Genomic DNA, 13896 nt, shown 5'->3' with positions numbered 1-13896 from the left:
TACATGTCAGAAAACCAACAAATTTAGCTGAACTGCACCAATTTTGTCAAGAGGAGTGGTCAAAAATTCAACCAGAAGCTTGTGGATGGCTACCAAAAGCGCCTTATTGCAGTGAAACTTGCCAAGGGACATGTAACCAAATATTAACATTGCTGTATGTATACTTTTGACCCAGCAGATTTGCTCACATTGTCAGTAGACCCATAATAAATTCATAAAAGAACCAAACTTCATGAATGTTTTTTGTGACCAACAAGTATGTGCTCCAATCACTCTATCACAAAAAAATAGGAGTTGTAGAAATGATTGGAAACTCAAGACAGCCATGACATTATGTTCTTTACAAGTATATGTCAACTTTTGATCACGACTGCATATCATGATAAAAAATCAAATTTTTGGAAGCAGGGGACATGCAACACATGCTATTTTTCCAGTATTCAGTGTAATTTGAATAATCCCTTAAATTGTATTTATTAAATCAGATGAACGTGCAGGACACTGCTCAAACTAACAATATTTCACATTCCATTTCATTTTGAGTTTTTAAAAAATGAGTTTGCAGAATAAGTAAATAAGAGGCGAAATACCAAAGCATCACAGAGAAATTAGTATGCATGGTTCCAGTCCAGCGGGGAGAAGGTCACTTCAACATGGCGGACCCTTTTTAGTTGACAGCAGGATGGGAGGAAGGTGAGGGTCTGTATATTTCACCTCAGCCCATTCTGAGCGCTGACAGTCCTGAAGTCGTGATAACCTTAAAGTCGGCAAAGATAAGAATGCGTAGCAACATTCCAAACGTGGGTGCATCCTGCTCGCCGTGCGTAGCGGCGACAGTAGGAGGAGTTAATCACCCTCGTCCGTGGCCTTTAGCTGCTCTCATTAGCAGTGAGCGGTGGAGCCCTCACCCATCCATTAGCAACACTGCCGGTAATGACACTTCACCGGCCCGCCAGCCAAGAAATGCGATTACGACATCCTACAGTGGACCGGGGTGGGGAAGATTGACTCGCTGTGGTGACCCCTTGGCAGGGAAAAGCCCAAAGTGGATGAGAGAAGATGAAGAGGCGAGGGAATAAATAAAAGGAAGAAAGGGGATTATACATCCTGTGGTCCAGAAAAAGCTGGAGGAAGAAGAGGCGAGGTGGCGAGGTGGATTTTATCTGGGGTTCACATCCGTTTGCTTTGTGCCGCAATATTGTCTTTCAAGCCTGTTAGTCTCCCACACTCTCCACTGTGTGGACAAAAGTATTGGGACACAAGCATAGGCGCCCATCTACATTTCTGCCAGCGGGTACTCTGTGTGTGTGTATTAGAGTTGTCCCGATACCGATATTTTGGTACCTTTCGGTACTTTTCTAAATAAAGGGGACCACAAAAAATGTCATTATTGGCTTTATTTTAACAAAAAAAAATCTTAGGGTACATTAAACATATGTTTATTATTGCAAGTTTGTCCTTAAATAAAATAGTGAACATACAAGACAACTTGTCTTTTAGTAGTAAGTAAGCAAACAAAGGCTCCTAATTAGTCTGCTGACATATGCAGTAACATATTGTGTCAATTGTCACTTATATTATTTTGTCAAAATTATTAAGGACAAGTGGTAGAAAATGAATTATTAATCTACTTGTTCATTTACTGCTAATATCTGCTGATGTTCTGTTTCAACACTTCTGTTAAAATGTAATAATCACCTATTTTTCTGTTGTTTGATATATTACATTAGTTTTGGATGATACCGCAAATGTAGGTATCGATCCGATACCAAGTGGTAGTTTATAAACATACAATAAAATGAAAAAAAAACAAAAGAAAATGTTGTGATGTTAAAAAATATCGATGTAATCATAGTAGTATCGACTAGATACCAGGGATGTGGGGAAAAATCGATTCGAATTCGAATCGCGATTCTCACGTTGTGCGATTCAGAATCGATTCTCATTTTTAAAAAATCTATTTTTTTATTTTTTTTATTTTTTATTTTTTCATTCATTTTTTTTATTTTTTTAAATTAATCAATCCAACAAAACAATACACAGCAATACCATAACAATGCAATCCAATTCCAAAACCAAACCCGACCCAGCAACACTAAGAACTGCTATAAACAGAGCAATTGAGAGGAGACACAAACACGACACAGAACAAACCAAAAGTAGTGAAACAAAAATGAATATTATCAATAACAGTATCAATATTAGTTATTGAATCGAATCGTGGGACACCCAAAGATTCGCAGCCCTACTAGATACGCTATTGTACTTGGTATCGTTACAGTGGATATTAGGTGTAGATCCACCAATGGCATTTGTTTACATTGTAGCGTCTCGGAAGAGTTGGTGCTGCAGGGGATTCTGGGAATTTGTTCTGTAGTGTTTATGTTGTGTTGCGGTGCAAATATTCTTCCAAAATGTGTTTGTCGTTGTTGTTCAGTGTGGTTTCACTATATGACACATTTTTATGACAGTGTTGGCATTGTTCATACCGCCACCCTTAGTGTGACATGTATGGCTGTTGAGTAAGTATGCGATTCATTTGCTCATGTGCAGTGTGTGTAAAGTCAAGATAATTGTGTCATTAGTTCATTCTCGGGCACAATGAAATCTTGGTTAGACTTGACGATCACCTGAGAGGGGTACTGGAGCATTCCCTGCGAGGGACGGTTGAGCGTAAACTAACCTCGCTGAGTAACATCATTTATGAGGAGTGCAGAGAGAGGTTCGGTGAGAGCGCGAGCAAGCGAGCCACAGCCCAGAGGCACAAAGGACGGAGGGAGAGGGACATCAAGGGGCTTATAACCAACAGGCGCCAGTTGCGTAAGAGGTGGAGGAAAGCAGCCGCGGAGGAAAAAGAAGGCCTCAAAGTGCTATGGGATGATCTCAAGCAGCGTCTTGCCAAGCTGCGTCGGGCAGAGAGACTCAGAAGGCGCCGGAAACGAAAGGAGAAGGAAAGAAAAGACTTCTTCAAGGATCATTTCCGGTTTCCCCGTCAGCTCCTGGACGAAAAGCGAAGTGGCAAGCTGTCCATCGCGAAAGAGGATCTGGAACAACACATCAAGGACCAGTACACGGATGCAGCCAAAGATACACCACTTGGCTCACCAGGCCATGTGCCACGTCCAGACCCCCCAGAGACCCCTTTTGACACTTCCCCACCTAGGCTGAGCGAGATTAAAGAAGTCCTTAAAAAAGCCAGATCAGCCTCTGCACCAGGACCAAACGGGCTTCCTTACAAGGTGTATAAAAACTGTCCGCAAGTGACCACAATCTTGTGGAAGCTCATGAGTGTTGTGTGGAAGAAGCAATCCATTTCAGCGGAGTGGCAAGAGGCAGTTGGAATATTCATCCCCAAGGAGCAAAATTCCACCAACACCAGTCAGTTCAGGACAATTGCTTTACTGAACGTGGAGGGAAAAGTATTTTTCTCTGTCCTGGCAAAAAGGATATCCAGCTTCCTCAGCAACAACTGCTACATCGATACAAGCTGTCAAAAAGCCGGACTGCCAGGCTTTCCGGGGTGCATAGAACATGCATCCGTGATCTGGGATCAGATACAGCGTGCCAAAAGAGAGAGGAGCAACCTCCACGTGGTATGGCTCGACCTGGCAAATGCCTATGGCTCAGTAACACACAAGCTGGTTGAGTTTGCCCTGAATTTCTTCCACGTTCCTGTGTGTGTCAGTAACATCATAGCCAAGTATTTCAACAACCTACACATGTGCTTCTCAGTAGATGACTACATGTCAGGATGGCAGCGGTTGGAAGTGGGAATTGCCATGGGCTGCTCCATATCACCAATCCTCTTTGTGGCTGCATTTGAAGTGTTACTCATTGGAGCAAGGCAAATGGTCAGAGGTCTGAAAACACCTTCAGGAGACCGCTCTGAGAGGTTTCATGGATGATGTGACAAGCATCCTACAGACCGCCCCATGCACAGCACGACTCCTCAAGCGTTTCGACGAACTGACCGTCTGGGCGAGGATGAAGATAAAGCCCGCTAAGTCAAGGAGCCTGTCAATCAGGAAGGGTGTGAGAGATGACAGGACAGTTTTCACAGCAGGAGGTGAGAAGATTCCACTCCTGGCAGAGCAGCCCATCCGAAGCCTCGGGAGGGAGTATACAGCAGAGCTCTCGGACAGGCAGATGGGGAGGGTGGTCCAGAAACAACTAAAAGAGGGGCTCGTAAGGACCGACGGCAGCCAACTTCCTGGGAAGCTGAAGGTTTGGTGTTACCACTTCACACTTTTCCACCGCGTAATGTGGCTGCTGAAAGTAGCCGAAATTCCATCTTCTCAGGCCAGCAAGATGGACAGCATCGCCAACGGTTATATCAGGAAGTTGCTGGGCCTCCCCCGCTGTTTCTCGGACACAGGTCTTTTCGGCAAGAACATTCTGCAACTTCCTCTGAAATCAATCAATCTGGGTTACAGGCAGGAGAAGACTCGCCTTGTACTGGAGTTGAGGGAATCTAGAGACGAAGCTGTGAAGAGTGCAGCGGTGACTGTCCGCACTGGAAGAAAGTGGAAGGCCCAGGTGGAAGTGGACCAAGCTGTCTCGAGGCTGAAATACAAAGAGATTCTGGGAAAAGTCCAAGACAGCCGGGCAGGACTGGGATGGGGGCAACCAGTCCAGTTCTGGTCCAAAGCCACGAGACAGCAGAGGAAGGCCATGGTGGTGGAAGAGGTCACACAAGTGGCGCAAGACCAGTATTGGATCAAGGCCGTATCCCAGGGAAAACAGGGGGCATGGACTCGCTGGGAGGATACCATCCAAAGAGTCATAACCTGGGCCGACATCTGGCGAACTCCTCAATCTCGGCTCAGCTTCCTCGTGAGGGCAGCGTATGACACTCTGCCATGCCCTCGAAACCTCGCCCAGTGGTTCGGAAGCGAGGGCAAGTGCTCCCTGTGCAGCAAAGACAATGCAGGGCTCAAACATATCCTTTCAGGTTGCAACGTCGCGCTGACGCAGGGGCGCTTCCGTCTTCCGGTGGCGACACAATCAGGTGCTGAGGAAGTTGGCAGAGCTGTTGGAGAGATGCAGAGTCGGGGCAAACAACGCCACAGATCCCCATCGGCCAAACATCACTTTCATCAAACCAGGAGAGGTAGGACAGAAGACCGAGGCGGGAAGATAATCACTTCTGCTTACCCCTGGTAATCAATCAATCAATCAATGTTTATTTATATAGCCCTAAATCACAAGTGTCTCAAAGGGCAGGGCTGGGAGATGCGCGTTGACCTGGACAAGCAGCTAGTCTTCCCAACTGAGGTAATACAGACAACGCTAAGACCAGACGTTGTGATGTGGTCCTCAGCTGCTAAGAAAGTCCTCATAATTGAACTAACCGTGCCATGGGAGGAGGGAATACCAGTAGCACATGAGATCAAACGGTCAAAGTACAGCAACCTGGCAGAGGACTGCAAGGGGGGAGGCTGGTCTGCGTCCATTCACCCCGTGGAGATCGGATGCAGGGGCTTCGTAGGAGGTTCTGCGACCCGGCTCCTGCGTGCGGCGGGAATGACTGGTTCCAGCCTGAGGAGGGCCATCAAGGAGTTGGCAGAGGAGGCAGAGAAGGCAAGTTTCTGGATGTGGCTAAGAAGGAGGGACAACACTTGGGGCTCAACACCCCATTAAGGTCAGTTGCAGGGAGTGGCGCGGGGAGACGTCCCCGCTTAGCCACTGCCCCCCCCACCCCCCACCGCGAGGTGTCCTGGCTTGGGGGCGAAACATCAGTGAACGGTGGCACCAGCTGACGACCCTGCAGCTGACCTCGAAGTGCACTGGAGGAGGTGCGACAGGCAGAGATGCCAAGCAGTTAGGTCTGTACTTATTAATTGACTATGTTATTTGTGTCTTTTTTATCATATGAAACGGACCAAACTTTCCACCAAATTAACAACAACAAGATAGATTTTTCAAAAAAGACTTTAAAGATTGAAAGTTGCCATCAATCCCACGTGGGTGCTCGGCGCTTATGGACACAAGCCCATTACACCCCAAATTTCCCCTTTAACGCTTCTCGTGTTTGGAGGCACAACCTCTCGGTCAGGGGTGTCCAAAATGCGGCTCGGGCAGTAGGAAGGGGATTCATATGGCCTCATCCATCGCGGTCGACCTGACACATGAAACGTGACGAATTAGAGGGATACACTATCCACGTTAGCTGCCAGACGGCAGTAGAGTGTTGGGTATCTTAAAATGTGTTTTGTGGCCATTCTAACTAAGTTGCAATGTAGAGTGGCGCTTTCCATCATTTTCGGCGGACTGCATTGCAAAATGTTTAACCCCCACCTTTCTCTCACGCGAGATCCACACAGAATGGGGCCATACGAATCCCTTCCATACTGTATACTGGGCCTGGGCAATTATTTTGACTCGGGGGGCCAAATCTGGAGGAAAAAATGTGTCTGGGGGCCGGTATATCTATTTTTAGGAACACTAATACAAAACCTCACAATAATGTCTGATTGAATGCTAAAAACGTTATGACAGACCACCTTAAAAAACGGAATGGAATTAAAAAATTTTGTCCTGAATGAGACACCCAGAATGTACATGAAAATACAGAATGTGGGATTTACAATATTAACTATGAACGATAAAACACTGAATATTGACAACATATGAACGTCACACACCCTCTCGATCGACATATTTTACAATCAAGCGAAACGCAACAAAAATGCAACAAGCGCAGCAAAATATGAACGCGTAGGGTAAAAAATAAACCCACCTAAAATCTGATGAATCACTAACCTTTAGAACTTTGTTGTAAAAATCTCCTTCCACGTCTGTCCCTGACACCCGCATTTCAACAACTCTGGAAACACTGTGTGCAAACGCTCCCCACCCACACTGCTTGGTGCCTCGTCTGAGCTGCTGTGACTTAGATGACCATAGTAACTAGTACATCATGCAAAAGTGCAGATTCCAACCATTGAAATACTTTGTATAGTTCAAGACTTACGGTCATTTGAAAACATCACTGCACATCATAATGGCAGCTGCAGTTTCCATCTTAAAGATCTAAAGAAATTATTTGAGAATGTCCGATGGGCTAGATTGAAAAGCTAAACGGGCCGCATGTGGCCCCCGGGCCTTAATTTGCCCAGGTCTGCTGTATACTGTTACAAAAAACACACACAAAGTGGAATAATGTGGGAAATGTTGACCCTAAACGTCCTTTAACACAAGCTGAGCTGGGTGTTTTTATGGTTTTATTTAGGCCTTTTTACTATTTTTTACTTTGTTTAATTTATTATTTTAACTTTGTATTGATTGCTTTGTTTACCTGTGTTTTTATAGCATTTTCTCTGTACTAATTGTGATTTTTACTGTATTTTTTTTACCTTACTGTTTTTAATTTGTACAGCACTTTGGGGCAATAGTGACTGTTTTAAAATTGTGCTATTAGGGCTGGGCGATAAAACAATATCAATATATATCGCCAAATACCTGTTATCGCGTTTTTTTCTTCTATGGTGGAAGAAACCGGGAGTTGGGAACCTAAGGTCGGTTGCATGAACAAAGGCACTCACGCTCTGGTAACCGAGCAACGCAAGAACTGATCACTGATCAGTGGAAGGGACACGCTAAGAGCCAATCAGGTTACAGTATCAACTATCATGGAGTGAGAAGAGAAACTAAAAACGAGTGCTGCAGAGAGCAAAGAAATTGTTGATAAAACGGAAAAAGTCATCTCGACAGCATGGCAGTTGTTTGTAGTTTTTAAAACAGACCATAGTCAGACATAGGAACGGGTTCAACAATGGGGGGGACGCGCAGCAAGAACACCATTTTTCCATGACCGTGCTTGTCTGCTGGTTGATTTGCCAAACCACTGGATAACTGTGCATTTATGGGGTGACTTTCTTATGAGGGGCCGTTAGGGACATTATTCAGAATTACCTCTTACATACATTACTGAAATGCTCACATAAACAACTGAAATGTTTTTCTTTCACACACACTACTGAAATACTCTCATACACACTACTGAAACACTATTATACACACTACTGAAATGCTCTCACATAAACAACTGAAATGTTTTTCTCTCATAATGCCAATTCAAAGCTGTGCCATACCTTATTTTCTTCTCCTTCACCAAATGTCTAATATGGTCAAATGTAAACATGAGCTTTTTGTTTACATTTGTCAAAGATCATCTACGTGACAGGAGCGCTGCGCTGTGTTCAAGAACCTACTGCAAAAAAAATTATCCTGTATGCCAGAGGTGTCAAAGTCATTTTCACTGAGGGCCACATCGCATTTATGTTTGGCCCCAGAGGGCCGCTTCTAACAGTGAATACTATTATTACACAATTTTTTTAATGCATTTTATTAGTAGATTTTTTTAAGAACTAAAATGTCCAAAAATATGGCAATTGGCAATAATGTTATCTCTAAATTAAGTGTATATTACTGTAAATGGAAAAACAGTACTGCTAATTTCAAGGTAAAAAAAAAAAAAAAAAAAGCAGCTCACTTGCCAGAAATTTACTGTAAAATTTGCATTTAGTTTTTTTACTGTAAATATAAAAACCTGCAATTTTACAGTAAAATTTTGACACCTGAACTGCCAATTTGTTTGTTTGTTTTTTTACCACAAATTAACAACTGTAGATTTTCCGGTGTATTACTGTAAATGCCAAAATGGCACCACAGTTTATTGCAGTAAAAAAAAGTACAGTTTTTTTTCATTTAGAGAAAAATGCTGTAAAAACCACAGTACATTTCACAATTTTACCATGAAATCTATTGCTACTTTTACATTACACAATTTGATGGATTAGTTGTGTCATGTCTGTTGATCATGTTTTTGTTCAGTTATGTTCTGCTTGGTTTTTGGACACTTTTTAGTTGCTGCTTTCACTCCTTTGCCTTGTCACCATGACTACTCATTAGTTTCACCTGTCTCATGTTTTGCACTCGCGCACCTGTCACAAATCATGTATGTATTATTTAAGCCCATTGGTGCCAGGAAGTCAGCCTGGCGACATTACCTCTGCTCACTTCATGCCATGCTACTCCTGATACTCATGCCTGTTCATATTTATGCTTCTTGCCATGCCACGTAAGTTTTGTTTTTTCATGTCACAATTAACGAGTTTTGCTTCATGTTCATAGTTTCTGCCTTTGTGCAAGTTTTTGTTTCATTAGCCAAGTTTTTGTACTTCCGCCTTGTGTGCGCCTTTTGTTCCTTTTTTATAGTTATAATAAAATATGTCCTTACCTTCACGCCTTGCCCGCTCCAACTTTACTTGCATCTCGGGAAAACAAAACCCTCACAGTCCACGTCGTTATGACAAGTTGCTTCAAAATCGGTTACATGGAGTACATATATTTTTCTCTCCCAAAATGGTAAGAAATAATACATTTAGTACGAAAAGTTACAGTACTTTATTGATACATATTATTTCCAGGCTTTTGAGGGCCAAATAAAATGAAGGGGTGGGCCACATCTGGCCCTCGGGCCTTGAGTTTGACACCTGTGCTGTATGCTGTTGTAGCGTTGATGGTACAGTGGAAAATACTACAACACATGTTGCCATAAACACACCCATTTTTCATAGAAAAGACCCTTTGGCTCTCACTTTTATGTCGACAGAAGCGGTCGACTATATTTGTCGATGTAACTTTTTATTATTAAGTAAACAGGTTGTCAACATTAACGTGAACGACCTTAAGGGGTTCCACATAGTGCTGTGTGATATTACGATATATCGTAGTAAGACATAAAAATGTCAATCGCATGACATAACTATATTGTTTATGTCATCATTTTAATGTATGAGCAACACTTCTACCTTGTAGGAGCATTTTTAGGAGCTTTTAGAACTTTACGACGATAGCCAGCTGGAGATGGATGTCAACAATGTAGCAGAGAAGGAAAGCGCAATAGAAGCTAAACCAGGGGTTGGAAACCCAAAATGTTGTATTACACCAACAATTTAAAACATTTAAAAGCCTTATATAAGTATAAAATGAGGGTAACACAAGATGTAAGTGTCTATATTAGCTGTATTAGCCTACTATCAAAATTACTGTGTCGCAGGCTGACACAAATGTTCGTTGACAGAAATGTTGAAATGTGATATTTATTCTACACATTTTTACAACATTGGAAAACATAGTAAAACAGAGGCTTCTAGGAGGGTGAGATAACTCCTGGAAATTACTGACTTATAATGGCCAAAGGTATAGATGTGTGTGTGTATAAGTTAAAGGAAACGGCAGGTTTTATTTTAATCTATGCAAGCTGGGTAATGTTTGCTTTGGTCTGGAACAACATGGCACACAAACAACCATCAGAAATGCAGCCAATATTACATACAGATAATGTGTCATGAGACATGCAAATATATATTAAATACAGAGGACAAAAGTAAAGGAAATTAAATGAGCTCAAATATACCTACAAACGAGGCATAATGGTGCAATATGTACATACAGCTAGCCTAAATAGCATGTCAGCATCAATTAGCTTGCAGTCATGCACTGACCAAATTTGTCTGATTAGCTCTCCAACAAGTCAACAACGTCAACAAAGCTGACATTTGTGCATTCACGCACAGCATAAAAGTTTGGCGGACAAAATGAGACAAAGAAGGAGTGGCATAAAACGCGTCATCCTGTGGCAGCGTCGGAGACAGTTATACATGTAAACAAACTGTCGTCGTAGTCTACACAACTACGGTGAGTTCAAGAACAGCTGAAATTAGTAGGACAAAACGGCGCTTGAAGTGAAGCATAAACACAAACATATTAAACAGTGGGCTTTCTAACAATTGGGAAGGTTTTTGTCATGTTTGTCCTCCCACAGAAACCATATTAAAACAAAACATATATTTTTTCTCCCATCTTTTTCCATTTTTATACATTTTTGAAAAAGCTCCAGGAAGCCACTAGGGTGGCGCTCAAGAGCCGCATGGTTGGCGTCCCCCGAGCTAAACCAACAAAACACGAAAGAGGAATTGATGCCAAATTGCAGAAAGGAACTCCTTTGACTTAAAAAAGTCAGTCACTCACCTGTAAAACATGCCGCCAACAAGTCGTTGATAGTGACTTGAACATTTATAGTCTTTTGTATCACTCGAAGTCGCGGCATGAATAACCGGACACAGACAGTGTTAAAATGCGGCAAAATACTAACGTTACTTTAAAATCGCGACTTAATGTTACTATTTTCCATGCCAACAAAGCAAGAAGGTTAGGTTCCACTTTTCAAAATGCGCTAGCTCAATGCTAATTTGCATTGAATTTGCCTGATTAGCATTTGCGATTTTACGTGATGATTTCAACACCTCCAACTTTCGTAAACAGAACTACAACGCAGATGCTTAGTACTTAATTGTCTATTTATTATTTATTACTATTTTTATTAATATATACACTACTTGCCGGGATCTGAATCCAAATTTTGTAACGTACATGTGCAAATGTGTACGACAAATAAAGCTCCCTGAATTCTTGAACAATCGAACAGCTGGTGTGTAAGTAAGTACAGTACTTACAGTGTAAACACTTTGTAGGGCCCAACAAAAGAAAAAATCGGAACATTCAACTGAATGGCAAAGACCACGTTCTGAATAAAGCAGTCTATACACTACTGCCATCTAATGTCTTGGAATTATAACTGCATGCCAAGTCTATATAATACAGTACAATAAAGTACTTGCAAATGAGACACAAAAGTGTAAGAAAACACGCTAACTGGACAGCATAGCTCAGTTTTAAATGTTAGATTAAAAAAAGTAGTTTTTTTTCCTTTTTAAACAATTAACATTTATTAACACATTTGAACTCACAAAAAATACCGTAAATGGGCACCGGAAAACTCACAATCTCACCAAGTATATATAGCATTTCTAATTTGTAGTCAAAATATCTGAAAAAAAACTTAATACAAGTCACAATCCCCTGAAAAGTATTTTTTCAGTGAGACATAAGAACTTTTTTTGAGACACAAAACTTCCCAACACTAGTAAGTATAGCTAATAATAAGTTTTAATTGCTCATTTTCAAAATCATCTACAAGTTTTTAAAGCTTCAATACAATATCTTATTTTCAAGAAATTTTACCATTTGACAGATTTTTTTTTGCTCATTACAAGCAAAAATAAGTTGTATTTTTTAAGAGGGGCATTTTTCCCAGTGTGGTATCAATTGGTATCAATTCGGTATAATATTGATCCCAATGTGAAAGGTACCCATCCCCGGTCTCATACAGTATATCGTTATCGGGATATCTATTTTGTCCATATTGCACAGCACTACTTCCACTGTAGTCCTCCATATAGCAATCAAAAAGAGGTGTATACATACACACACGCACGCACACACACTCACACACACATTATTGTATTTTGTTACCTTCTTAGGACCTCTAAAAAATGCCTACCTCTTTAGGACCACCCTTTCTAGACATATAAAAGATGTGTATTTACAACATTAATAATATATACATACTATGCAAATATAAAAAAGATTGGTGTGAAAAATGAGTTGGAATTTCACAAGATTTTTGCCAGTATTATAATAAAAGTCGTCATTTTACTCAACGCGAGTCAAAATTTTACAAGAAAAACTGAACATGTGTGCAATATTATGATAAAAGTTGGAATTTTACTCAACAACAGTCGCAATTTTACAAGAAAAGCTTAAAATGTTCACAATTTTATGAAAAGAGTCGTCATTTTACTCGACAAAAGTCAAAATTTTTAAAGAAAATTTAAGATTTTGGCAATATTATAATAATAATCTGAATTTTGCTTGGCAAAATTATGACAAAAGTCATAATTTTACTCCAAAAATGTCACTATTTTACAAGAACAACCAAAAAAAGGGCAATATTGTGATAAAAGTCAGCATTTTATATGACAAATGTCATCATTTTGCTTTAAAAAGTAATAATTTTACATTAAAAAAAAGTAATAATTTTACATTAAAAAAAAGTAATAATTTTACGAGAAAATATTGCAATATTACAGAAACAGCAAGAATATGATGAATTGTTCCCAATTTTATAAGAAAAAAGTCGACACATTGTGAGAAAAAGACTGCTTTTAGTTATTTAATTTTTTTTTTCAATTTTTTGTGTCATGTCTGTGATCATGTTTTGTTTAAGTTATGTTCTGTTTGGGTTTTGTACACTTAGTTCCTGCTTTTTCACTCCCTTGTTTTGTCACCAAAGCAACCATTAGTTTCACCTGTTTCACATTTTGAGTCACGCACCTGTTTTCACTAATCATGTCACCAGTATTTAAACTTGTAGTTGCCAGGCAGTCAGCCTGGCGACATTACCTCTGCTCACTTCATGCCATGCTACTTCTGTTACTCATGCCTGTTCATAGTTATGCTTCTTGCCATGCCTCGTAAGTTTTGTTTTTTCATGTCACAGTTAACGAGTTTTGCTTCATGTTCATAGTTTCTGCCTTTGTGCAAGTTTTTGTTTCATTAGCCAAGTTTTTGTACTAGTGCGCGCCTTTGGTTCCTTTTTTATAGTAATAAAAAAATATGTCCTTACCTTCACGCCTTGCTCGCTCCAACTTTCCTTTGCATTCCGGGAAAACAAACCCCAAAGTCCACGCGTTGACATTTTGTTGGTAATTGATTTTTAATCTTCATTATTTACTTCGTTATTACAGTATGTCTCTATATACACATTTATTTTGTCGTTTTTATTAATTTCGGCCAATGGGGGTGCATTTCAATTTCTTACACACACTTGTTATTCCATATGTTGACCAGAGGGGGGGCACTTTTAAAACCGACACACAGTCAATTTGAAAAATACCTCCTTTTTGGGACCACCCTAATTTTGATAGATTTCTCCACCAGGGGTGCAAATGAGACATTCTCTTTTAAGTGCAATGGTTTTCCGTATTG

The 13896-nt window shown here is 40.7% G+C and overlaps 2 protein-coding genes across 3 annotated transcripts in view; both read left to right on the top strand.

The window, feature by feature from the left end:
- tgfbr2b (transforming growth factor beta receptor 2b) overlaps positions 1–13896 on the top strand; it is a 306567-nt gene that overhangs the window by 94314 nt on the left and 198357 nt on the right. The window lies entirely within an intron of this gene.
- The window catches only part of rbms3 (RNA binding motif, single stranded interacting protein), a 589803-nt gene that overhangs the window by 545934 nt on the left and 29973 nt on the right, over positions 1–13896 (top strand). The gene's annotated exons all lie outside the window — the stretch shown is intronic.

The sequence above is a fragment of the Entelurus aequoreus genome, linkage group LG20 (genome assembly GCF_033978785.1).
Source record: "Entelurus aequoreus isolate RoL-2023_Sb linkage group LG20, RoL_Eaeq_v1.1, whole genome shotgun sequence".
Classification (NCBI taxonomy): Eukaryota; Metazoa; Chordata; class Actinopteri; order Syngnathiformes; family Syngnathidae; genus Entelurus; species Entelurus aequoreus.
This window is presented reverse-complemented; position numbering and strand designations above follow the sequence as displayed.